Source organism: Rattus norvegicus, chromosome 3, assembly GCF_021556685.1.
Source record: "Rattus norvegicus strain SHRSP/BbbUtx chromosome 3, alternate assembly SHRSP_T2T, whole genome shotgun sequence".
In the NCBI taxonomy this organism is placed as follows: domain Eukaryota; kingdom Metazoa; phylum Chordata; class Mammalia; order Rodentia; family Muridae; genus Rattus; species Rattus norvegicus.
Window position 1 is genome coordinate 135,813,846 of NC_141536.1, and position 23,269 is coordinate 135,837,114.

Here is a 23,269-nt window from a genome sequence, read left to right on the forward strand (position 1 = left end):
GCCTTAGAAAAATGCTAAATTATCTTGGGTCATATGTGCTACTTTAATATTTGAACTCAACTGAGATTTTATATATATATATATTTAACTGTTATAAAAAGTTAGTGCAAAAAAGGACAATTTTCTAAGATTCTAATTGACAATGTGTTGAGTGTAAATGATGCTGTATAGTGTGCTTGAAATACAACAAAAGAGATTTCTGTCCCTCTCCACCTAATATAAAATGGTAACCATAGGTAGTGTTAGGGTGTTGATTAACTTGATTGTGGAAATCATACACTATATATATATATATATATATATATATATATGTCATCATAGTTGAATAAACTATATATAATGTATTCGATATACTATATATACTTGAATATATATATGTGTATATATAAGCAACAATTAAATAATTTAATGCTGAAAAGATTCCAGCTCTGCCTGAGTAGGAATCTTCCAGTGGCTGCTGAACAGTGGGTCTTCTGCCTTTTATGTATACAAACACCAACCAGACACAGGTTAGCAGAAATCCCAGCTGCACATGGGTGGGTGGTTGTTCAGCATTCTCCAACCCCACCTTGCAGACTGAGGCTGGCTAACCACATCATTATCTCCAGAGAAATGTTCCAGACACACAAGGATCCTGGGCCAGCCACTGGTGCTGAAAAATGAAAATGGAAAAGTACCGATGTGTCATGTTTGCTCCTTACTCGGGTGTAAATGCTCCACTGAGGCCAGCTCCAAGCCACCAGCAGGATGTCACTGAACAAAGAGAGTGGGGAAGAAGCACCTAGAAGGCACCATCAGCATAGACACCATGCAACAGAAGACCACAGCTATTAAAACAGCAGAGTAATATCGCGTACATACATTGCCTGTGTTTAACATGATTTGTTTTGCTATAAGTTTACATAAACTGTTCCTAATGACTGTATTTAACAACTGACTCCAGTGGTGCCAAACACTAGCCATCATAAAAGATCCACACTGGTTCTTGCTTCCCTGGTTAAAGCCTTTAATGCCCTGCCCCTACACTATACTTCTGACACTAAGCCTGTAAGTGCCTGGCAATGCATTCAGCTTTGAGACCTGGTGGTTTCTATAACACATAATAAAAGAACAAAAACAACACCCTTTGAGTAGTGAGTCACCAACTGCCAAAGCTGTTTGGGAAGTATAAGCTTCCAAAAGCAATTTGCTGGAGGCCCAGGCTGCCCCTGAAACAAGCTTATTTTGCATATCCTCTGGGAGCATAAATATATCCCTTTAATATCTAGAGAATTGTCCATAAATAATCATACATCAAGAGTCACTGCAGCTTCATGCAGGCAAGAAAGGGTGAAAAGGAAGCTGGAATCTCAGAATAGGTCACGGGGCCTAAGTTCAGATTCCCAGAACCCATGTAAAAACTAGTGTTTCTCCACAATCACATTTACGATGGGGAAGGAGAAGACAGTCAGATCCCTGAAGCTCACTGGCCAGCATCTCTGGTTAAATAGGTAATTCTAGGTTCCACAAGAGATTTTGTACAAAAATTAAGGTAGAGAGTGACTGAGGAAGACACCCAGTATCAACTACATGGACAAACACACACACACACACACACACACACACACACACACACACACACTTACAGCATACCTACACAACACCACACATACAAGAAAAGGAAAGACAGAAGAAAGAGGGGTAGGGAAGAAAGGAAGGGAGGGGGAAGTGGGGAGGGGAAGGGGAAAGAGGGACCCTCTGAGCAGTCAGAGTTCATGCTTCAGAACATTCAGCGTGTAAATGTATCTTTCCCTCTTATAAGCACACCAGTTCCATTGTAGTAATGTCCATCCTACTCCAATGCACCCTCATCTTTATTTAACTACTTACAGAGTCAGTAACTCCGAGAACGTGGTCCCATTTGGTCATGTTGTAAAGTGACCAGTCCATAGTTCTATGAATTAAGGGAGTAGGATTCTTCTTAGCCTAGTCCAATATGGACCTTGTAATAGGGCTATATATTCAGCTGCTCTTGAAAAGAAAGGCCTGGGGTTGGGGTTTTAGCTCAGTGGTAGAGCGCTTACCTAGGAAGCACAAGGCCCTGGGTTTGGTCCCCAGCTCTGAAAAAAAGAACCAAAATAAATAAATAAATAAATAAAAAGAAAGAAAGGCCTAAGTCATTTCAGCACAAAATGACACAATCACCAAGACTTCAGGGTTGGATCTTAGGTTTCAATCCAAGCCCTGATGTAACTATTTAATTGTATTCCATTTATTAATAAGTAATCTAAATAAAAACCTAAGCCCATGTCTTTTCATTTTTAAATAAAGGATATAATGTGTACCATGTGGAAATGCTGTGTCTTTCAAATGCTCAATACAGAGGAGATCCTATTACCATCCAAGCCCATCTAGTGTTAGCTGGGATTGTATCCTTCCTTCAAGACTCAAGGAATCCTGTGGAAGAGGAGGCAGAGATATTGTGAGAGCCAGGGGTAATGGAAGACACCAAGAAAACAAGGTCTTTAAACACAGCAGGACTGACACATATGAACTCACAGAGACTGTGGCAACACTCACAGGGCCTGCATGGGTCTGAGCCAGCTGGAATCCCAAGCATGGAGAGAGGACATGGACACAAACACTCACTCCTACCCCAGTCCAGTTGATAACTGCTCGCAAAGGAAAAATTAGTTTTCCCCAATGAAATTTCACTGGCTATCTCGGTATAAATACAAAGTACACTTAAGTGTAGGCCCCATGCCTAGCAGTAGATGGCCAACACAAAAAGAACTCAATGCCATGGACGGATGGGAGATTTTCATCTGTTCATCTACATAACAGGTCTTTTGTGTATGTGCTGTAGTTTCCAGTTTTGAGTTTTTGTGAGATATCTGTGTGTGTTTGAATGTGTGTGTCTGCATGTATTTATGTTTCTTGTGCTTTTTTTCTTTAGCTCCTTTTTCTGTTTATTGATTTAGTTCCTCATATTCTGTTTTGTTTAGTGTTGTGTTATTTTATTATTAATTTTTGAATACCCGTAGGTTTTCTGTAAGAAAGAGAAAGAAAGGGTATTGAATTTGGGTGGGAATGGAGGAAGAGGAGAGGAGTTGGGAGTAGCTGGGAGAGAGAGGAGAAACTATAATCAGAATATATCATATTTTCAATAAAAGAAAAATAGAATAAAAAGGAGCAGGGACTGCATATCAACATGTCCAGGGCATATTGTCCTCATGATGTCACCCTGCAGTTGCCATTCGTAACAGGAGCAACTCAGGAAAATTAGAGTTTGGTCCCAGAGGATCTACTCAAGACCTTTCCCTGCTCTGTTTCCAATAGCTCACCTTTCCTGGTAGCTACATTGTCCTGTTACATCACTCATCATTGATAAGACCCTGGATGGGGATGTTGTCTCTGAAAACACAGGCACAATAGATAAAGAAACAGATGTCATGAGGCTGGACAAAGGTTTAGTGGAGAAGGGTACAGCCCCTCTGGTTTCCTCTAGACTCTGCCTTCCCTTCTGGCCAGTGTGCTACAGCAGCAGACCCACCCAACAGGAAGAAGTTCCATTTCCACTCCAGCTATAAGAGATGCTCTTTTTTACCTCACCCGGAGTTAAATGCCCCAGTGTGAGTCCAGGAGAACACAGGTCCCTCTCGCCAAATGCACCGTGTCGGGAGAAAGCCACTCTGCTACCTCTGTGTATAACCTGTGGGTGGACAGTTATTCCTGAGATCCACAGAGGATGCTGAAAGAATCAGGTTGTAGGTAATAGTGATGATGATGATGACAAGCAACAACGTGACAACAACACAATAATGTTTTTTTTTAAATCTTGTTCAAGCATTGATAGCTGTAGTTATTTTTCTCATTTGGGTTCTGAAAGAGCTCATAAGTATAATGGGCCAGCATTACTACACCTCACCTATAGATGAAAAACCCTAGGTACAGAGCAGCTGCCCAGACAACTCAGACTCACACACTTGAGGGAGGGATGTACTACTGCCTAAGGAGCAGTGTCCATCTATAAGGTCTCTCTAGACAAGATGGAGTAGCCAATCCCAAGAGAACAGCTTTGCTGTCAGGGTCATTCACAGTTACATCACAAGTTGCTATAATGTTTTTCCAGCTATCACTGTGTACGTACCTTTATATGTGGAACAAGCAGCATTATTGGAGAGTAGGAAAGGCTGGAGAGTTGTGGCTTCGGAAGCATGTGGCTGTATGTAGGTTCAGATCCCCAATATCCACATAAAGGCAGAGCATGTTGGCATATATTTGTCATCTCAGCCTTGGGGATACAGAGACAAGAGAGTTTATAGAGCTCCTTAGCATTACAGCCTACCCAAATTGATGAGTTCCACGTTCAAAGAGAAACTGTCTCAATAAATACATAGAGAGTATCATACACAGAGATACACAGAGATACACACACACACACACACACACACACACACACACACACAAACCGAGGTATAAAGCAAATCACTGTCATCATAGGAAAGCTCTCTGTGATGTTCAGAGTCCCTTCGTATTCATTGTTAGCAGAGAATATTATACTTGCATTGTGGTACCAAGTACCACAAGGTATAAATACAGAATTGGCAAAGCTAAGCATCTTACCTCTGGCATTAAGCCTCATTAGTAGTATCATTATCAATCTGCGAAACACTGAAAACTTTCTTTAGGGAAGAGATTACACCATCGCTTTGACTTAACTAAGGAAATTAATTAGACTTAATTAAGAAAGTTCTGTTGGTGATAAAGCTCAGCTGCTAGAACCAATGGATGCAGAATGTAACCCTGATAGGGTCCTTTGCCCTCAGCCTCCTTTTCTAATGGTTCCCTGCTTGCTCTTGAGCTACCATAAAGCTTATCTGGAGGAGCAGAGTCAAATCCTAAGTAGCCAATCCACCATTCAGTAGCTCAAATGAGTTGGGATATTTTACTTTAAGTCATACAACTTAGTATCAGTAAATTCCAGATTCTCCTAGAGCTCTGGCTAAGCCATTGTTACTTTAGATAAGTGGAAAATTCACTTACAAAACACACCACATTTGACAGTTTGTGATTTCCACCAGGAAGTGACTCAACTTCCCCCAAACACCAGAAGTCCCCACTGGGGAAGGGAAAGCAACCTGCCAATGTTAGGGAACCAGCTGGTTGCTTTATAATTCACCAGCTGCTATATAATTTATGCATTTGTACAATGTATTCTGCTAGTGTTGCTGCAAGATGGCTAATAGGATAGGAATTTACAGGATGAAGGATCCCTCTAAGAGTCCTTCAAACTCGATGAAAATAGATCCAGACCAATCACAGAATTTCTATTCTAGAGAGAAACCAAAAATGCTTAATATCAAAGACCAAGGCTCACGTGATATCAGAGTTCTCTATAGCCAAATTGGAAAGAGCAAAATATAATCATTGTGTTCTTGATCCCCAAAACAAGTAGTTAGAACCTACTTCTCTTATTTGGGAAAGTCATTCTCTCATTTAATTTGTACTTCTATAACAAAATATCTTATATTTTGTAATTTATAAACAACAGGAAAGCATTTGCCACTATTCTGAAGTCTGGAAGCTCAAGATCAAGACCTAAAGTTCAAAATACCTGCTGACAGCTTCCATACTGCTTCAGATATAGTCCTCTCTTTGCTGAGTACCCACAGGGCAGAAGAAATGAATAAATTCCATTAGTCCTACCATGTCAGAGTTTGAATCTCATTCATGAAAACAGAGACTTTACGACTGAACCACTTCCCAAAGGCCCCGCCCTCAGTACTGTTTCATTAGGGAACTGGTTTTGGTGTACGAATGTACATCATACAATCAACCAATCAAGTATGAGAGAAGATTGTAGTTATTTTCAAATCTGAAAAAATCTTTAGAAATCTCCCTCCCTTTCTTTCTCCAAAGAGAGCTGGAGAGATGACTTAGTGGTTGAGATTATTTGCTGTCCTTCAGAGGAATTGAGTTCAGATCCCAGCACCCAAGCTGGGCAAGGTCACCACTGCCTGCAACTCCAGCTTCAGGGGATCTGAAAAATTTGAAACTCTCTTTTGACATCCTTGGGTGCCCACCCACTTAGAAGACACATGCACAGAAAGTCAAACACCAAATATTCTCTCTCAGGTATGGACTCTAGCTTCTAGTTTTTAAATTTGTGTGTTTAACCTAGAAAATCTGTAGAGGCAGGAAAGTAGGAAGAGACCTTGAAGGGTATGAAAAAGGGGAGAGCCGTAAGTGGGGATAATAGAACACATGTGATATGGAAGTCCAGGAGGAGATACTGGGATTTGAAAAGTTTAAGCAAAGATATTCGGGAGCAGCTTTTTCTTTTTTTAAATTGAGACCTATGTCACAGAAGGCAATTCATGCTTAGTACTATGAACTTAGTCAAAATCCCATGCCTGGGAAGGGCATGAGCTATAGGAGGTAGGGGTAAGGAGACCTTATACTTTTGTTTTGCTAAACAAATGTGCTGTCAAACTGCCCTTTATTTTTTTTTATTAACTTGAGTATTTCTTATATACATTTCGAGTGTTATTCCCTTTCCCGGTTTCCCTTTAAATGCTTATGTTTGTATCCAGGGACTGGTGCTACACTCTGCCTTTGTCAAAGATGTTTCTTTTTGCCGTAGGCTGTGGTTAGGGTAGACTCATGCTGGTCAAAGTATTCAGATAAGTGACAACGGAGTGAAGTGCTCAGCTCGGAACAGGACATCTGCATCATTTCCCCAGCCTTTGACCTGTGAAATCCAGACAGTAGACAATACTGAGAGTGAAGCCCAGGACGTTTTCTGTCAAGGTGACTCTACTTACTGTAACTCTTCTGAAACAGCTAGACTCAGACTCCTAATGAAAGAGGATGGGGGATGCAACCTCCTCCTTCCTGTAACCAAACCTGGGTGGACACAGACAAAGTATGTTGTGCATGAGCTGAATGCCCATCCCATCCTGTCGCCATTGCCATTCTGGTAAGGCATCAGAGAGCAATCCCATGTTCAAAAAGAAAGTCATTTAATGAAATATAAAGAATCCAGATACTGCACTAGGATCAGCTGGAATGATGGATTTGCCACCACCACAGAGCAAGAAATAGGTAGGCTTCAGCTTTTTAAACAATGTTTATGAGCAAATACAAAAATAAACAATATTTAAAAAGATTGTTTAACATTTCATTTATTTATTTTATTAGCATAGGTATGTGGAAGTCAGAGGGGAACCTGTGGGAAACTCATCATGTAGGGTTTGGGAATGAACTCAGGCTGTGAGGTTTGGCGGGAAGTGCTCTTACCCAATGAGTCATCTTAACCTGCTCTAAAAATTTTTTTTAAAAAAACAATACATAAATATTGCAACTGTAGGTTTAAGGGGCTTCAAATAACTTTATAGATTATTCTCCTCTTAACAACTTACTTTTAATTCCTAATAAATAGCCATCACTTTCAACAAGGAACAAAAATATATCTGTAGGGCTGAAAAGAAGAAACAGAGGCAGGTCTTAGACAACAAACTTGTTTAAGCAAATTTAACAAATAAATTGCAAAGCCTTCTTGCAAATAGGTTGATCTAAGTGCATTTGATTCTGTGATAAGCCAAGGCAAATTTCTAAAACAATTGTTCCGTTTTGATTATCATCATAATTATTTTTAGAAAAAATTCATACAACACCCAACTCATCTTGCATCTGTGTTCTGTGCTGGGAACTAAACTAGATTCTGAACTTCAAATATGTTATGCAAATTTGAGCAACAGCCCTCTTCCGTTGTCACCTTTATTATCTCATTTTACAATTATGATCAAAACCAGATCAGTTCACCTAGGAAGCTTCATAAGCAGGAGGCAGCAGGCCAAGACACAGAGCGGATCTAATCAGGAACGAAGAGGACACAACTACCTCTCAGCTTCTGCTCGTCCTTCAGGATGGGCGGTTCAGTATCTGAACTAAGTTCAACCAAGTTTACCTAAGCATACTAAGACTGAATGCCCGTTGTCATTGTTGTAATCCACACATGCTTCTTTAGGGGAAGTCACAAGTCAGCACCAAGTTACGTGCTATGGAGAACTCAAAGGTTTGTACTGTCTGCCTGTATATGAAGGGCTGAAGACAAATGTATTGATCTGATGGCTTCCAAACTAAACAACCCACAGATCAAATGGTTTAATAACAAAAACCTGTCTCTCAGGTCTGCAAGCTGAGAGTTCAAGTTTAAGGTTCTAGAAGGACTGCTCCCTCCTGAGGCTTCTCTTTTCACCTTGTTACACATCCATCTTCTCCTGCTGTCTATGCCTTGTGTGTCTATGTTTTAACTACCTAAACCACATTGTTAACATCATCATCATTAATACCATTTTTATTGTATTGTTTTAGTTGGGGGTATGCACATGGTAAAGCATGCATGTGGAGATCAGAAGTCAGCTTTTGGGGACCATTTTCTCTCATCTTACCTACTGATACATCTCACCAGTTCTCTCATTGTTTTTAACTAGGAAATTGGCTGTCCTGGATTAAGACTTATAAATAGTGTCTCATTTTAACTTAATCCTGTCTTTAGAGACTGTCTCAAAACATCATCACATACTGGGGTACCAGAGCTCTAATATATAAATGTTAGGGAACGTAGTTCAGCCCATAGCACCAAGGCCTTTTAACACTGAGAAGGTGTGGTGAAATCTCATGGGAGACACCTTACATGGCTTCAGAAAACATGCAAAGACTATGCACTTCCTCAAAATTCCTTGTTGTCAGCCCTGAACCCATTTCCTCAAGGTTCATCCATAATTGCAGACAGTTGAGATTTTTAGCTTAATCAGGGGACCTGATATCAGGAGGCTTGATCAATCTAGTCCTTTATCACTGGGCACCTACTGTGTTGTCAGTATGACAAGGTGACAAGGCTCCAGACAACCCATGTGTGTGATGGGGTCAAATGGCTAGATGGGATATGGGTCCATCAACCTCCTTAAAATCCTGGCTTCTCAAGAAGCTGCCTCACCTCAAGTGCTCTCTCTAGGATGAAGCCTGCCTCTGCTTGTTGAGCTGATAGTTACTCACCATGACCCCCATCCCTGTGTGTTCTGACAGTCATATCCATGCAGACCCTGGCCAGGTAGCAAATAGCATTTCTACAAAGACATTCAATCCTGTTCCTTAGAAACCCATAGCAGGGACCAAACAGCCTCCATATGTGGTTGTGTTTAATATAAGATTTCCTAAAATACAGTCTTAAATATTTCTAAGGAAAGGAGACAGAGTCCTCTTAAGAAAATGGTATGTGTGTGAAAACAAAGGTCAGGGTAATGTGTTTTGGGCCAGGAAATCCTTTCTGAGTGGGAAGCATTCATTAGGGAGGAGGGAGGGACACTGGAGACAGGATTGGAAGGGCCTGCAGCTCTGGGGGTGAGAAGGAACTAAGGGTAATCAGGGCTCAGGTGACAGCAGCACACACTGCATGTCTTCCTGTGAGGCTCATATCCTGCCCTGAGCCCAAGGAAACCCCTGGGAGGCTGTGTTTGGGTGTAAGGAAGGCTTTTTGTCTCTTCTGTCTGTTTTCCTTTTCTTCCTAAGGGGGATTGAGAAAACATTTCCCTGGTCTCTGGCTGTGGAATTATAGATGGTTTTAGAGTGGGCCGGAGTTAGGGATGTAAAATGTTTATTCTTCTCATCTCTGCACCATTTCCCAGACAAGAACCTTTTTGCCAAGGCAATAGAGACATTGAGGAAGATGAAACATGCCAGCCTTAATACACGTAAACATACAGGGTCTCCCAGGTCCTGGGATGAACATCTCTGGCCCAAAGTCTCATTTCTGCAAAGCCCATGATCTGTCTCTGACATTTCCTAAGCAGTGAGGTTCTACAGTTTAGCAAGTGTTTGGAGAAGGGGCACTGAAGTAAGGATGACTACAACAGACATTTATTTTGTAGGTTTGCTTTGAAGAGTCATGTGTTTTTCTGATAGTGGGGTTGAATAGCACTTATATCAGTAGTAAAACATTGCTGCAATAACAACAACATGGTCGAGTGACATCATGTCTTCATTCCAAAGGACTGAAGTATTGCACTGGAGCCTCCACTAGGGTGTGTGCTGAGTTAACCCTCCCAAGCTGCATGGCACACTCTGAAATAACTGCTCTTAGGGATGGGCTATGGCTTCCCTGCCCGGTAATCCCCAGTGCAGCATTATCACGTTGGAAGAACATTGGTTACACCCCACGCTGTGATGTCAAAATATTTGCAAAGACAACTTAAAGGAAGAAGGATTTATTTCAGCTCAGTATGAGGTGCTATAATCCATCATGACCCTGGGGCTGGTATGGTGGTAGGCAGCAACATGATGTTGAGAACTTGGGCAACTGTTACATGGTACTGACCAAGAAGCAGATAGTTTAAGCTCAAACAGGGTGACACTATGACCTCAAGCCTGCCTCTATGGCCCCATATTTGTCAGCTTGGACCCATGTCTAAAAAATGTCCATAACCTACCAAATTACATCATCGGCTGGGGACCAAGGGTTTAAGCTTATGAAAAATTTCTTCTGGTTCACACTTTTGGGATTTTCCAGCCATGTTCAATTTGCCCACTAATGCCTTTGGGCCGTATTGAGGGGCCCATTATGAGTAAGAGTTCATGGTAACGCAAGCTGTGTACCTCAAGGAAGAGACTTTTAAGGTCCCTTTCAAGGGAATGCTACAAATGACCTGATTTCTTCTTACAAGGCTGGGACTCAACAGTGTTGTGCTGGGCCTAAGCCTTCAATGTGGGTATTGGGGGACACTTGTTCAAGGCATCCCTCCCATGCCCTCCCATTTTCTGCAGTGAGATGACAGAGCACAAAAGCCTCTGGCAGACGTCAGGAAAGTGTTCTTAGACTTCTCAGCCTCTGAAACCATAAGGTAATAAATCTCTGCTTTACAATCTACTCCAGCTCAGGACTTCTTCCATAGTAGCAGAAATGGACACAGACATGCTGCAAGCTGTCATCAGCTTTACTGCCTAATATAACTGTGGGAGGGCCATGAGGTTCAGAGGATGAGTTGATTCAGTGGGCAGACTGGGTGGGTGAGATAGTAAGGCAGAGACAACATACTGTACATTGCTGTTTTCTGCCTGTTCTGATCTCTTTTCAGTGCTCCCTTTAAAGATCTCTCACACAAATTCTCCTATGAATCTCTCTTCCCAGCTACCCACAGATTCCTGATGTATGGGACTTCCCAAACTTTCAAGTGGACAGGTGAATGAATTCCAACTATGTCACTCCAAAATGTACTGCTTTGAACGGGAGATTTTTGGAGACAGAAGGCATCAGAGACTCTATCAAGGACAAAAATACACAGTTTTTTTTTCGTTTGTTCTACTCCCACCCCCCACCCCCAGAGCTCTTCTGACTTGACTTCACAATCTAGAAGGCTGGCAAAGACTATGTTTAAGAAAAGCCTCGGGCTGGAGTGATGGCTCAGTGGTTAACAGCATTGACTGCTCTTCCAGAGGTTGTGAATTCAGTTCCCAGCAACTACATGGTAGCTCACAACCATCTGTAATGGGTTCTGATACCCTCTTCTGGTGTGTATGAAGACAGCAACAAGGTACTCATATACATGTAAAATAGATCTGAGAGAGAGAGAGAGAGAGAGAGAGAGAGAGAGAGAGAGAGAGAGAGAGGGAGGGAGAGGGAGAGCTCACTCTTGTGGACAGATGAACAGATACCCAAACCATTGCCCTTGCAGAGAGAATCTGGTCCAGCAGGTACAGAGCATGGATACACACACAGCAGGTGAGACATTTCCCAGGCACTGCTCTTTCCTGACATTTCCACATTTTTAGCTGTTCAAGATGTGTAAGGTAGTGAATCCATCTGAGGACATTATTATAGAGGTGCAAAAGGCTAAGCTGAACTACCCAAAGACACGCACTTAGTAATGGAGCTAGTGGATTGGTGCCTGCTCAGTCCCAGTGACAGCATAAGGCCCCTCCATGTAAAATCAAAGACATCTTAAAACTGAGAAGCAACCCAAAGGCAAGAGTGAACAACAACAACAACAACAACAACAACAACAACAACAACAAAAATGCTGCAGAGAAAATGTGTCTGTCACCTACACACACACACACACACACACACACACACACACACACACACACACACACATATCTTGGCCTGGATAGGTTCTTCCTTCCCAGCTAAAGTTGTCCAGACCATTTTATACATTCTTACAATGACTTCCATACATCTAGGGCCTCCAGTGAGTCCTGAAACTTGGACTGTAATCTGGCTTAGCTCTCCTATGTACTTAGCTGGCTGGTGGCTGAGGCTATGTAGGCAGCACTAGGAAGGGAGCCAGTATTTTCTCTGAGCTAAGTGCCTAGGCCTGGCCTGGGTGACTTGTAAGTATGGACTAGCCTTCCCATGAAGATCCTACATTACCAGAATAAAGGAGAAAAATCACATTTTGTTTTTTAAGTTCAGAAGACACTTAGAATAAAATTCAAAGGAAGCCAAAAATCAGGAAACTTCCACAACTTGATAAAAACTAAGATTAAAAACATCCTGCTTCTTGGCAAACAGCCCTTTCCCACCAACATGGGGCTTTAATCTCACGTAAGAAGTCACCACTTCTGTTTAGACTATAAGGCAGGGCCTAGACGGTGCAACAGGAAGGAAAAGGAAACTGAGGGTTGAAGAATGACAGAGACAGACATAGGATGCCATCATTTGCAAACATGTGTGTTAGTAAGGACTCTTACATAGCCAACAACACAAGTCACTGATAACTCTAAGGGTCCCGCAAAGTGGCAGAGTATCCAGTCACTACACAGATTTAGGTATTCTCTGTATTTTTATAAACAATTTGAAGATGCTTAAATCAGTCCTATTTATTTCTCAGTGATAAGGAATGAAGCTCATGCCTGGCAGACAAAGATGTAATCAAGAGGTAATACAGGTCACCGCTGGGCAGGTACCCACTCTCAGTCACCAGCCCTGCAGAACAGCACTTAATTTGACCAACTGAGTCCCCTTGGCATGTCTCTGGGAGGCTGCTAGGAAACTGAATAAAACTAAAGAGAAAACAAGCATTTCAGAGAAATGAAAACTGTGGCGGGATGCTTACTGTCCTCGTCACTATTTCGATGACTGTTTCCAGGTGCGGCTTTTACTAGTAAAAGAACAGTTTCATCCTGCCACAAGCACATAAAATAAATGCCAAAAAATACATTCAAAAGAAATCCTCTTCTCATTCATCATACTTCAATCCTTCCACTGAGGCAATGATTTTATGTCTAGAGCACAGCACGAGGGCAACAGTGGTTCTATGGTTTAAGAGTCCACCAGAACTCACATGTTGGAATGTTAATTGTTCAACACAGCAGTGGTAGGAAGTAGGAACTAGAGACAGATGTTTGAGACTTGAGCCAAAGATTAGCCAATATATTAACGGCCTTTCCTCTAAAGACTGATTAGGTCACTGCAAGAGCAGGCTCTTATAAAAGTGAGCTTTACCTCCTTAGCTTCCCCTTGCTTTTTGTCCCCCCCCCCCCCCCCCCGACTTTCTCCCACTACAGGTGGATAGCAGCCTTACCCAAACTACAGCTCTGCACAGCCAGGAAGGGCACAAACAGAACAGGGCAATGAACCTAATCACTAAAAGAATTGAAAAGCATCCCAGTGAGTACCTATTGTCCCCACTCCACTGCCTACTACTGGAGCATATTGGCTCAATAGAAACCTTGCCCCAGGAGGCGTTCCATTGTCTTAAATGACCAATGAGGTAGGGCATGGTAAACTCTTGGAATCCCAGCACTCTCAAGCCTAAAGCAGGAATCTTGAGAGCTCAAAATCAGCCTTAGATACAGAGAGAGACTTTGTCTCAAAAAGAAAAAACGTTAACTGAAAAGATGCAATCTTCACCAACAGAATACAAGAGATGGAAGAGAGAATCCCAGGCATAGAAGACACAATATAAGACATTGATACATTAAAGAAAATATTAAATCTAAAAAATTCCTGACATAAAACATCCAGTAAAAATAATAGAAATAGATGAAAGAGAATAATCTTTCTTCTTTAAAATTTCTTGTTAAAATAATTTAACAAAATCATAAAAGAAAATTTCCCTAACCCTAGGAAAGATATACCTATAAAGGTACAAGGTGCTTACAGAACATCAAAAATGTTGGAGAAGAAAAGAAATTCTCCCTATCATATAATAATCAAAACACTAAACATACAGAACAAAGAAAGAATATTAAAACTTGCAAAGGGGAAAGACCAAGTAACATAAGAAGGCAGACCTATTATAACTCTGCTCAATTTTTCAATGGAGACTCTAAAATCTAGAGGGGCCTGGACAGATGTCTTACAGACTCTAAGAGACCACAGATGCCAGCCCATACTACTATATCTAGCAAAATTTTCAGTCTCCATAGATAGAGAAATCAAGGTAATCCATGACAAAGTAAAATTTAAACAATACCTATTCATAAATTCAGTCCTACAGAAGGTACTAGAAGGAAAACTCTCTGCCAAGGATGCTAGCTTGCTAACTACACCTACAAAACACAGTAAATAAATAATCTCACACCATCAAAACTAAAAGAAGTCTCTTCTCTTCTCTCTCTCTCTCTCTCTCTCTCTCTCTCTCTCTCTCTCTCACACACACACACACACACACACACACACACACAGATCACCACCACCACAACAACATAACAAAAATTAATAATAATTGGTTATTAATATCTATCAATATCAATGAAAACATGATCTATCCTTCTGCTGCATCCAAGAAATACACCTCAATGTGAGGAGTAGACATTATCTTAGGGTAAAGCATTGGAAAAGAATTTTCCAATCAAACAGACCCAAGAAACAAGATGTTGCCTGCAATTTTAAAATACTTGCTTGCTCTGGCTAGTCTCTGGGAACAGGAGCTACCCATTGGCTCTCTTTTCAGCTGCCCACCAGCTAACTGCTCACACTTTTCCCACAAATGCTGGGAACTGCAGTCACTCTACACCGACGACTATCATATTAATGCTTAGTGTAAGAAAGAGCCTAAGAAAGAAATCCCTATATGCGATCTCTCAATCCCAGATTACTGGTGCAATGGGACAGTACCACTACACAGCTCTGGGAGGGAGGCTGTTCTCATAGGATCTAGCAGAGACCTGAATACCTATTGGTCTCTTTGTCCAAACATCATGATCATGCTTCCTAGTAAGGACCAAACCTGCAGACCTTCGAGATTCATTTCCTCTCAGAATCCCTGTCAACTTTTCATACCCTTAAGCACCTTTGCTAGGACTGATCTAATCATCCAGTAGACATCTGCAAGCCTTTTACATGATCTAGCACTTGGTCAGTTCCATAGTGTTACCTGCAGACCCTTGTTCTGTTACTAATCGCAGTCAGAATAGAACAGACCTGTATTCAGAAATGATAGAATTTCATAGGCTCCTACAGCTAAAAGCGACTATGGTGAAGGTAAAACTGCTCTCAATGATGTAAACAGTAAGAACTGTTAAGCTGTGCTTCAAAACTAAACTGATAACACAAAAATTACTGATAATGCAAAGGCTTAATACAGAGAATTTGCTGCTTTCTCAGATGCTGCTTCTGACCTATCTCTCAGATGGCAATTCTGGGGCAACTCAGAGGCTTAATTTTGATGGCTCTACCACCACCAAATTAGGTCTCTCTTCAAGGCTTATGGGAGTGGAGAAAGAAACAAGGGTCGGAAGGAAGAGAGCCACACCAGATCTCATATGTTTTGATGTATGTCCCCCAAGACTCGTGTGTTGAAAGCTTGATCTCCAGGACAGCACTGTCCAGAGATGGTGCTTTTTAGAAGTGATTGAATCATGCAGCCTTCTATCTCTCAATGGATTAATCCAGTGACGGGTGGATTTAATAGGCTACTGGGAGATAATGGGAACTTAAGAGATAAGACTCAGTTGAAGCAGTGGACTTTTAAGGTTATACGTTTGAGGGACTATACCTGACTCCCTTTTCTCTTTCACTGTTTTTACTTCACTACCATGAAGAAAGGAGCTTCTTCTGCAACATAATTCCTCCACCATAATGTTCTGCCTCTTCATTGTTCAAAGATGAGTCTATGGAAGCATAAAATGAAGAGCCATCTTTAAAGATTTTATTTATTTATTATATATAAGTACACTGTAGCTGTCTTCAGATACACCGGAAAAGGGCATCGGATCTCTTTACAGATGGTTGTGAGCCACCATGTGGTTGCTGGGAATTGAACTCACGACCTCTGGAAGAGCAGTCGGGTGCTCTTAACCACTGAGCCATCTCTCCAGCCCAAAGAGCCATCTTTAAAAACAGTTTCAGGCTTTTTATATCAGTGATGAGAAGCTGAGTAACACCCCAACCCTAACTTTCCCTACATCCACATGCCCCCATTCATCTGGACAGGCTGCATGCACAATTATCTCCTACCCAGACATGGAACTGCCCACAGTGGGCTGGGCAATCAATAAATAAAAATATTTATTTGATTGATCCCATACTGGGATTTCCTTCAATCAAATAAATCATCAATCAATAAAATGCCTCATTGTCTTGCCTATAGAAAATCTGAGGGAAGCATTTTTGCAATTGAGAGTCCCTCTTCCATAATGACCCTCATTGTGGCAAGTTGAAAAATAATTAACCAGCACACCATGTAATGCTTGTCTTCCTCAAATAAAACCTAACATAGAAAACCAAACTGAATGTCCCTTCATTTTAAGAGAGAAATGGGGAGCTCCTGTTTGGCCCCTTTTTCTACCCATTCCTGAAGACTGTCCCCTATTCTTTGTCTCTACAGATCAGAGAGGTCAGGGCAGTGATATAGTCCAGTCTTTCCCCCATTGTATGCTTTCAGAAAAGACCAGCAGGGCTCAGGAGGCCCTGACCATGACACAGAGCCTGTTGGCAAGCACAGGCCTGGAATCACTCCAAATGACTCACATGCACTAGGGATGACCTGTAGCATTTTTCAAAGGACAACAGAGTTGATGGAATCTTCTCCCATCACGGACTGCAAACAGCACACAAGCAGTGTGAACACTCGAGTCTATTTAAATTTTGATGCAGGGTAAGGAAAGAGAATATTGCAGTGCAGCCATATCTTGAAAAGCCTTTGAAGCCCTCATTAGTACCTCCAAAAAAGTTGAGAAATTCAATTGATCTTAGAAATGTCACAGGAAAGTACTTGATAACAAGGGTCAGGATGTTAAGTAAAGAGAGAGGAATTAATCTCCATTCATTAAGAAGATGCCAAAGTGACCTTTAAGCTACATCAAAGTCCTATAACTGAAGAAAAGGACTTTATTATGAAGGTCCTTTGCAGCCTAGCATTCCCCGAAGGATCCCTTGCCAACCCCAGACTCAGAAATATCTGTCCTTTTACCCTCCCTCTATTAAAGCCAAAAACCTAAGCTAACCTTTAGGAACACAACTGTGGAGCCAGGACATGTGTCTAGAGAAAGTCAAACCTCTGTGCAGACATGGTCACTAAGCAGTTAATGCTCCTTCTAACCTCTCCAAGGCATTCCCCCTTGCTAGGAAAGCCTTACATCTTGAGGATTTTACCACCTGTGCTTTCTTTCCATTGTCTTAAGCCCCAAACTGGCCTCAGAAACTATTGCTACACAAAGAGAAGGAAATCCCAGTATGGCTTTCTCCACTTCCTACTCCTCTGGCCCCAAACCTGCACCTTGTTCTGATCCTTCCTTCCTATTCTCCTAGATGAGGATTGTCAGTCCCCAGGAGTCCCTGGGAGAAGAGCCCTAGCATGCAGTTTCAGTTACAGTTTCTCTGCCAATGGTTACCAGACCCCTCTCTCACAATCACTGTGTGTATGAACCTCCTTTCTAAGAGTCTATTCTAGGTTCCACAAAAAGGCATATGTTTCCTCAAATGTTCAAGGCCTCACCACCTTGACCCTGAGAATGACCTCCAGTCTTTCTTAATTGCACCACAGGTACCTGCCATTCTTCTAACCTCATCCTCTCATTCCTTCTCCTCTGAGATTCCATGGCACCTTCCCTCCCCCTCCATACAGGCACTGAGCCCCACGTGGACCATGATTGTTCCTTCTGTCCTCTCCTGTCCTGTGGACAGAGATCACATCCTCATCAACTTACCTACTAAAGAGGATGACAATGTTAAACACACACATACACACACAGAGAGAACACTCACACACAAACATATCGATACAAACTGTACATACAGATACATCCACTGACATACTACGTCTTCCTTGCCATTCTCATGAAAAACCAAGCAGATTCCCCAAATCTGGAAGAAACAAAGCTAGTTAGGGAATTACCAAGCCAGAAAAGATGACGTTAGTTAGCATCGTTTGTAAAATATTCTCGAGAGTCTTCTGTCCAGACAAGCATGCTTGAAATGATTACGACAGACACTAGATTTGGAACATTATGAAAAGAGACTGCAGATATCTTCTTTGTTGGCTACATGTTGAAATAATAATATTTTAGATATTAAGTCAATGAAAAAGGTACTTCTAAAAGTAATTCAACTGTGCCATTTGGATTTGGCTTTGTTCAGGATTCTACAGCCCAGACTGGCTCTAGCTTTCCAAACACTGGGGTCACCAGCATGAGCCACGACACAAGTCTTACTCTTTCATTTAAATGTTGCTGCTGAAATGATTAAAGTTATACATCGCTCACATGGTCTCTCTCTCCAGTAGTACCAATGCCAAAGCCTTTCTAGAACTCAGCCACACCCAGGCTTCTGCACTTTCCTTCAGGATGCGCTGAACAGATGTGACAGAGACCATCTGGCTACAAAGCCAAATAGCTTACTTTCTGACAGTTTTGTGAGCCAGATGGAGTGACACAGTGTGCATGAGAGACTGGGTATACCACTTAGCGTTGTAAAACTTCAGTTACCCAGAATGCAGGAAACCACAAGAAATCCACTTCTAGTGAACAGAAAACATCCTGTTGAAAAAACAGATCTAGTGTGCGGTGCCTCTGGAGGTGTTGTGGATGTAACTGCTGTGTCACATGTGCATCGGTAGGTGGCAGAGAGGAGAAAGGCTATGTTTACCTTCAGTTTTCTGACCTACGGATATCTGAATGATTAGTAGCCTAACACTTTCTGGGGGAAAAAAAAAAGTGAGACCAAGATGGCCACCAGTCTGGCACCAGTCTAGCCCAGTCAGGCACCAAGGGAAGTAAACCAAAGACTAAAAGATCCCCACCTGGGACTACAGGTCCTGGCTAGGAATGAGCCTCAGACAGATGAGTCTTGCAAAGGGTTACTTGAGCAGGCCTGAGGAGGAACCAGCCTGAGATGAACAAACACCTGACTCATGTCATGGGGCCCTGACAGGGACCAAGCCTTAGATGACTACCAATCCATCACTGCACAGGCCTGGGGGCGCAGACCATGCTCAAGATGATCCCCCTGCCCAGGGTCCTAATGCTCCAGAGGGACATAGCACTTCTGAGACAACTCCTAAGATCACCCCAAACACCCAGATGCCACTAAGAAGCACTAAGAGGAACAAGGAAATGGTGGAGAAATGAAAGAAAAAGAGAAACAAGGATGTGGGCACAATGAAGAGGGGCAAAACTGGAGAGTCCAAGGTAGTGAGGCCTGTTGTGAGAGCTGGTGATGCCACCTGAGACCATGGTTGGGTCCTGGCCCATGCTGCACATCTGAGTCCATGACCCTGAAACAGTTAGAGGTCTGTTACCACCAAAGGTCAGGCATGACCACGGTTTGGGCTACCACCCAGGGACATGTTAATGTCTGAGGGCGGTGCAGAACTGGTCCCAGCCCTCATTTAGGTAGTGTGGGAGAGCTGGCCCTACAGGCATGAGAGCAGCAGAATTGACCCCAGCCTTTGCCTTCAAGCTGCAGTACTGAGGAGAGTGCCCTGCACACTGTGGGAGCTGCAGGTCAGCCAGCCTCATGGATGAGATACCTTCTTCACCCCCTCACCTGTGTTAGGTGGGAGACCTGGCCCTGGGTTCATGAGAGCAAGAGAGCTGTCCTCCGTGGTCATGAGAGTGGGAGAACTGGCCATGTCCTTTACTGGCTACAACTTAGGGAGAGTGGACCTTCACCTCACTTGGGCAGCAAGGTAGAGCTAGCCTGGGGTTTTGGAGGTTGTGAGTGAGTCAGTCCCAAGGATGTGAGAGCTGGCAGGCTGATACCTCTTAGGCCCAGATTCAGGACTTTGAATTGGTCCATCCTAATATCTATCCCAATGATGAACTATCGGGGTGCGTGAAGGTGTCATTCTACAGATCCAAAACTATAGACTCTCCATAACACAGGGCAACACAGAATCCAAGAGGAATCCCAATGAGATTCCAGTATTGATAGAGTAGCAGAAGCCAGAGGCCTCTTAACTGGCCAACAAGTAATTGCAATGAAAATTTGCAAGCAAAGAAATGTGAACCAAAGGGAACACTGGGACACACTGGGACACCCTATAGCTTCCATGAGATTTTTTTTCCTCTATTGAGTGGGAGGTTGCAAGGGTAAAGGGTTGGAACAAGGGGAGGGGAAGATGTGTGAGATTGAGGTACATGATGTGAAATTCACAAGAACCAATAAAAAGTTTTTTTAAATGCATGAAATGTTTATTAGAATGGCCTTTTCTAGTTTCCAAAAAGTACATTTCCCTGATAACTGAATTGTCAAATGTAATAATGTTTCAGTGAGTGGATTGGTGTTATAAAATATGAAGTGTGGGCTGGAGAGATGACTCAGCGGTTAAGAGCACTGACTGCTCTTCCAGAGGTCCTGAGTTCAAATCCCAGCAACCACATGGTGGCTCACAACCATCTGTAATGGGATCTGATGCCCTCTTCTGGTGTGTTTGAAGACAGCAACAGTGTACTCATATAAAATAAATAAAAAAAAACAAAAAATAAATATGAGGTGGATTAGACTCCATCCCACTTGACACTGTTGGGGATTTTTTGTTTGGTTTGTGGTTTTGTTTGTTTGGTAATTTTTTTCCGCATCTTTGGCTATGGAGGAGAGTTATTTTTAAGGGTGAATATTTAGGGATCTGGTGTGCTCATTGCTGCATTCAGTGATGCTAGTGAAGAGCACATTGTCTTTCATATTATCTGAGTGCCATGTTTTGAGGTTGACCTAGGTTTGGGGCTTCAATAGAGAAACAGAACTGTTTAATGACACTGGTGGCTCAGTGAAATTTCCGAACAAAATTTGAATACATGGAAAGAATTGCCCAGGAGTTTTTCCTGGGCTTCTTCTCAGTTAGAGATTCCTAATATCATCCTACAGATATATCCATCCTTTGGGACCGAGCACCTCAAATGCTAGAAGGTTCTTTCCCACTCAAACACTTCACTTTCATACAAGCTGAGGGCAGAGATGTTGATCCTGCTGGATGGCAGGAGTGTTGCCAGGGACCTGAATAGCATAGGAGAGGGGAACAAGGGACTGGGAAGGAAGGGAGGGCTAGCAACTGAAGACCTCAAGGGAACAGGAGGTCATCCGGTTCCAGAAAGCCCTTGGCAAAGGCAGCAAGGCTTGCCGAACTGCACTGCAAACTATTGTTTCTCTAAGGAAGCCATCTGTTACTGACTCAGGCCAGCACTAACATGAAAGCCACTGTAGCCTGGCCACCAGTCAAGACCTCTGGAAGCATACCACTGAGTTTCACCAGCCACTTGACCTCCTGTCTTCTGAGTGATGAGAGGAAAGCACTTGTCATGGTCTGTTATTACATCTTCAGCACATTTCTTTTCTGTGGATCTCGTTCCCAAACCACAGATGGAATCAGATGAGATTTAACCAAAAAGCAAGACTGTTCCTGGGCCAATGTCCAGGGAATGTGGGAGAGAGGAGGACATGAGTGCTGAGGCAAAGGAGCCTGGAACCTGTGCCCATGCCCCCAATCCGTGCACACCTAATGCTAGTTTTGAGACCTCATTCTAAGCTCTTGCCTGCTAGCCCTAAACACCCTCTCTTCCCCCTGCCCACACTTACCTCCTCAGGAAGCTTCTCTACCAGGTGACACTCTCCTTCTTTATATCTCCTTTAATATCTAATTAAGGCCTTAGGACTTTAGTGACAGTGTGGCACCTCTGTTGATCTTCCTCTGTGCCAAGCAGTTAGGAAGGAAAAAAAATTATGAACCCCAAGCAAATGACTTGGAATGGAAATAAATGACTCTGATTCCTTGAGAACATTTTCTTAGGACATATCCAGGAGTGGCACAGATCTAGGTCTTGATGGAAAGGTTCTCAGGCCCCTTATCTAGGCTCCAACCAAGAAGCTCCAGAATTTTTCCAGGTTGCTCCAGTGGAGAGCTACTCAGGGTGATTCTAGACCCAGGACCCAGAGCATCAGCTTGACATAAGGTCTTTGCAAAAGTGTTTTTTTTAACTAGGGGTCACCCACTACCTTAGTTATAAAAGAAAGTTCAGGAGATCCACCCTGGCTCCCAATTACATTGTGACATGGCCTTCTCGCAATACAGATTTCATAAACATTAGGACGGTGTAGCTCTCATGCCCTCTCCAGAGTGAGCCAAGACCATTTCCCCCATCCCAGGATGCTGGTCCCTGGAGTCAGTATCTCTACAGTTGTCAAACCATCACTGTTCTCTGCGTAGAATGCCATGTTATTTTTTTCCAAGCAGAGAAAGGTTTGGGGAGTGATTGAGGTGTTAATAACAATAACTGTCATGGTCAGAATAACAGTGAGTCAGTCCCTGGGATACAACATTTAAGAAGGAATGAACACTAGAGTAGAAAGCCTTTGTATAACCCAAAGAGATTGTGCCCTCAACAATCTTGCACTGGTCACTGGCACTGATAGAATTGGACTTCCCTGGGCTATCCTGAGAGCAGATTTCACATCTCACACCTTTTAACAGCAACAAGACCTGTTTTCTGCACCTCCAGCCCCTTCCTAGTGAGGCAGAAACAGCCATTGCTCTCTTCCTTACTATCGCTCATTCCTGCCTCCTCCACAGTAGGAACCCTTCCAGAAACTCAGTGAATTAGATGTCCTGTCCAATCTAGAGTATGTGTCGATCCTGACACAAAATACACGGCATCTTCAGTGTCTAGGATACTCACAGACAAATGAGCAAGAGGTGATGATAGCTTCCATTATGCTCTTCTTAATAACAGTGCCTACCCTGGCTCCATTTCTGCTGTGATACCAACATACCTAGAATCTCCCATGTGTACCAGGACTATGACCTAAGTACGTAAACCAAGCACCACTTATTTGCAGAAGAACTGGAAC

At 42.6% G+C, this 23,269-nt stretch overlaps 1 long non-coding RNA gene and 1 other non-coding gene across 6 annotated transcripts in view; one reads left to right on the top strand and one right to left on the bottom strand.

Moving 5' to 3' along the window:
- LOC103691916 (uncharacterized) overlaps window positions 1-23,269 on the bottom strand; it is a 92,911-nt gene that overhangs the window by 25,242 nt on the left and 44,400 nt on the right. Inside the window, exons 6-11 of one of the 5 annotated variants that reach the window (XR_015684678.1) lie at window positions 4,130-4,273; window positions 3,587-3,691; window positions 2,539-2,651; window positions 2,325-2,436; window positions 2,064-2,099; window positions 1,870-1,933 (exon numbers count right to left, since the gene is read on the bottom strand). This is a non-coding gene — a long non-coding RNA (uncharacterized LOC103691916). Of the gene's footprint in view, window positions 1-500; window positions 653-1,869; window positions 1,934-2,063; window positions 2,100-2,324; window positions 2,437-2,538; window positions 2,652-3,586; window positions 3,731-4,129; window positions 4,274-23,269 lie in introns of those variants that run through there. The other 4 variants (XR_015684682.1, XR_015684679.1, XR_015684681.1 and 1 more) reach the window with 4 other exon arrangements.
- LOC120102047 (small nucleolar RNA SNORA17) lies at window positions 18,990-19,121 on the top strand. The gene has a single exon (XR_015685151.1). It is a non-coding gene; the product is annotated as a small nucleolar RNA SNORA17 (small nucleolar RNA).